Below are 4243 nucleotides of genomic sequence, written 5' to 3' on the forward strand. Positions count from 1 at the left end.
GGGCCCGCTGCCTGGGAGGGACGGCCCGGGGCTGGCCTGGTCCCCGAGACCCGAGGACCTATACTCCCGAACCAGAGACCTACACCCCACCCCCCTCCTAGGACTGGCCTGACCTCTGAAACCTGGGGACCTACACACTTCTCCCAGGGCTAACCTGCCAACCCCCACCCCCCAAACCAGTGACCCGCAAACCACCTCCCAGGACTGACCTGACCCCTGAAGCCTGGGGACTTGCATCGCAAAATCAGGGACCTGCACCCCCCCACCCCCAACCCAGGGACCTGCACCCCCTCCGGGGACTGGCCTGATCCCTGAAATCTGGGAACTTCACCTCTCCTGGGGCTGGCTTGATCCCCAAAACTCAGGGACCTGCACTCCCTTCCTGGGGCTGGCCTGATCCCCAAAACCAGTGACCTGTACCTCCAAACCCCAGTGACCTATACCCCTTCGGGGGGCTAACCTGTCCCCTAGACCCCAGTGACCTGTACCCCCTCCTAGGGCTGGACTGACTCCCATAACTAGGGACCTGCACCCCTCTCCCCGGACAGGCCTGCACTCCTTCCTGGGGCTAATGTGCTCCCCCCCAGCCCCAGTGACCTGCACCCCCTCCTGGTGCTGGCCCTCCCCCCAAAACCAGTGGACCTGCACCCCTCCTAGGATTGGCCTGAACCCCAAACCCCAATAGCCTTCACTCTCACTCCAGGCTGAACTGTACCCCAAACCCTCCAGTGACCTGCACCCACCCCCCAGTAATGACCTTTTCCCCGAACCCCCCAGTGACTTGCATCTCCCTTCTCAGTACTTACATTCACTTTGGGGGTGGGGAACCTGTGCTCCCCTCCCAGGACTGATCTGTCCTTCCCACATCCCCCTGCCCCAGGGTGCTCTGCACCCTCCCCCCACCCAGGACTGACCTGTCCCCCCCAATCCCCAGGGCCCTGCTCTGGGGTGTCCTGCACCCCCCTTTCCACAGAGTTCCCTTCTAGGCCCCCCATTTCCTGGGCCTGAGTGACCTCCAAGGCTCCCCCGTCCCTTGCAGGCCCCCCACTCCTCAGGATATCTTCTGAGCCAGGGTCACCTGCTCCGAGGCCGCCTCCCTTGCGGTCCCTGAGCCTCTGGCCCCCCTCCCCCAGCAGCCCTGCCCAGCCCAGCCCTGGGGTAGGGGATGCCCAGGATGCGGTGCCCTTGTGGGCTGCTCCCCCCCCCCCTTCCTCTGCCCAGGTTCAGACCGGAGTGTGCGGCGGAATTGCGGTATCCAGCCCTCCTGCCTCCCATCCTCCTCCCCAGCGGGCTTTGGTACGGGCCCCAGGGGGACAGCACTGCGCTGCAGCTGTGGCTCCCTCCGGGGCTGTGCTGCCCCCTGGCTCATTGGCCAGCCAGGCCGGCCCCCCTTGTCCGGGAGCTCAGGCAGCCTCGGGGGTTTTCCCCTCCAGAGAGGTGGTGGTCCCCCTGGCAGAGAAAGGCCAGCCCATCCGGGCTGAGGTAGCTGGGAAGGACCCGTTGGGCTCCCTTTGGGCTCCATGTGGGCTGAGGGATGGCTGGGCTGGTGGCTGGAGGCTGGAGCCTCACCTGTTCCCTTGAGCCCCCCTCCTCCCCCAGAGCCCTCTCCTGCCCCTGGGCAGCTCCAGGCAGCAGTGAGGACCCCCCCACCCCCCACCCCCCTGAAGTCAGGAGGCTGTGGTTTTTTTAAAAAGTAAATTCGGCAAATGCTGGGGAATGAAAGAAGTGATTTAAACTTCCTCAGCTCGCAAACTTTATTAGGGCAGAGTTTCTTGGGCCCTTCCTTTACCTGGCAGGTCCCTCCAGCCCTCCCTGCTTACCTGTGGGCAGCCAGATGGGGAGGGTGGAGCAGGTAGCCTGCCCAGGGCTGGGGGGCGGATATTGTGGGGCGACCCTAAATTCCTGCACTTGACCTTTTGCCCAGAGATTTCAAGGAGCACCTCCAGGCCAGGGGCCACATTGCCCCAGTGAGAAGCAGGGCCAGGGGCCAGAGATGAGCACCAGAAAGCAGAGCCATCCCCAGGGGTGCACTGCACGTGGCTGCTTGTGAGGGACAGACCCCAAGACCAGGGCCAAAGCCTGCAGGCTTTCTCAGCCTTTGGGCCTTTTCCCTGCCCAAATGACCTGGGCTTTACTTGTGGAAATGACCGTAGGGCCCAGCCTTTACAAGTTAGTGACTCGAACCCAGCCATTCTGAGTGATTGCTCCAGCAAGCCTCCTCTGCTGGAGTCTAATCCTGGAATTCCCAGTCCCACGCCTGTTCTCCTCCATGATCCGATGCCTCTTTTTCCAGGCCAGAGATGCAGGGCTGCCTTCTGAGGCTTCCCAATGGCAATGCCTTTTTGTCCCCAGTTTCCAGAAATCTTCCCCTCCAGGAGGATGTATTGCAGGTGTTTCCCCAAACAAAGAAAAAGAAAAGTGAAAGTAAATGGGAAAAGGGGTTCTTCATTGGCAGCTTGGTTGAGTGCCCACCATTCTGGGGCACTCGATGGGACAGTAGAGGCAGGATGTCTTCCATGCAAGAGCCCAAGAGCTCATGAAACAGCCCAAAGCCAAAAAAAGTGTTCTTATTTGAATTATTGTCTTGTTTTAGTATTTTAGGAATTAGAAACAGGTGAGGGCATGTAAAGACTTTTCAGCGGGCCGCTTTCTCTTAGTGTTTTGGTTGTCCTCCAGTGGGAAGAAGTTTCGCCAAGACATTCTGAAAAGAAAACTCTCAGGCCTCGGGTCCTTACCAATGTATAGGCGTATTTATTTAGCCTAGGAACAGGAAGTGTCCTAGAGGATCTGGCGTGAGGGAGCCTCGCTACCCCATGGCCAACAAGCCTGCCCTCTTCTCTTGGACGGGCCTTAGTTTTCCATCGCTGTAAAATGGAGAGAAGGTTTGTGACAGCTCCTCCCAGGACTGTTGCTGGAAGGTGGTGTGTTGAACCTAAAGGCGAGTTCTGGGGTTTAAGCTTCAGGTCTAAAGGTGTTGGACACGGTCGCTAGGAAGGGTGCCCGAGTCCGGCTTGCTGGGCTTTGGCTCTGGCCTCTGAGTGACTGGGCGAGAGGCCCTTGACCTCTTAGGTCTCCAGGCAGGGCTTGCTCCATGGCTCTAAGCCCTTCTGGAGGAGGGAGCTTCCTCCTCTGGGAGTTCCCAGCTGTGACCGTTGGAATCCCTGGTCTGCTGAGTGGCAGGTCCTGGGATTGTTGGTAGCGAGGGCCATTATTGTCTTAGCAGCCTGCGTCATCGTCATCGTCAGACAGCTATGGATTAGCACCTGCAAGAAGAGGGACCTTTCTCCGGGGAGGGGGCAGGCTATAACCTGTGCAGTGCCTTCTCTTATCTAAACAGTGGCCAGGTTTTACTTTCGTTTGTGAAATCACAGCCTTCCTCGGCGTGGGCTGCCGCCGATGGGATCCGAGGTGAGTTACCCAACCGTGGCAGGCCTCGGTTTCCTCATCTGTAAAGTAGTGTTGGATTGTCTGTTCTCTAGATCCTTTGGAGCTCTGAACTGGATCTTGTCCTCTTCCTAAACGGGCTGGCTCCTGACCCGAGTGAATTCTTTTGGGATGCCATTCACTTTTTAAGATCAGAAATTGAGCGCAGGAACTGCTGGTGATTTTGACTCAAATTCCTGGCAGGGTTGTAGAATGTATCAGGAAAGGTCTGGTGTGGTTGGTGAGCACTTGGAGAGGGGAGCCCTGATGCCCAACCTATGGGGAGTCCTCCAGAACCTGTCATCACAGGCTCACTTCATCTTGATTTTTGACGGGATCTCTAGGGGTCTGTATTCCAGAATGCTTGAGGGCACGATGGGAAGAGTCTAGAAAGACCCCTCACAAAACCACGCTTAAGGTAGCAGCAGACCCAGGAGCCCGCTTGGTGTGTGACTGCTGGAAATTTCTCTGGGGATCCTTATAATGGGAAAAAGAGCAACGAATTCTTCCTACTTCATTCTAGACAGAGGGACAAGAGAAGTTCCAAGGCTGGCTCGAATTCATTTGTTCTGAGAGGCTTCTTAAAATTCCAAAAGGTCTCTGCCATCCATGACATGGATGCTGAGAGTTAGATTAGAAATAATATTGGACTGACCTCTTGAGGACCACCCTGGGTTTGAGCTGCAGCTGGGTGACCTCAAGCACTTTAGTTTCCCTGTCTGTAAAATGGAAATATGATTCTTCTTTCCTAACCTAAGTCGCAGGGCTTTTGTGAGGAAAATTGTCTTGGCCTCTGAGTATTGTGGGAGTGGGATGAATT

The sequence above is a fragment of the Gracilinanus agilis genome, chromosome 5 (assembly GCF_016433145.1).
Source record: "Gracilinanus agilis isolate LMUSP501 chromosome 5, AgileGrace, whole genome shotgun sequence".
Taxonomy (NCBI): Eukaryota; Metazoa; Chordata; class Mammalia; order Didelphimorphia; family Didelphidae; genus Gracilinanus; species Gracilinanus agilis.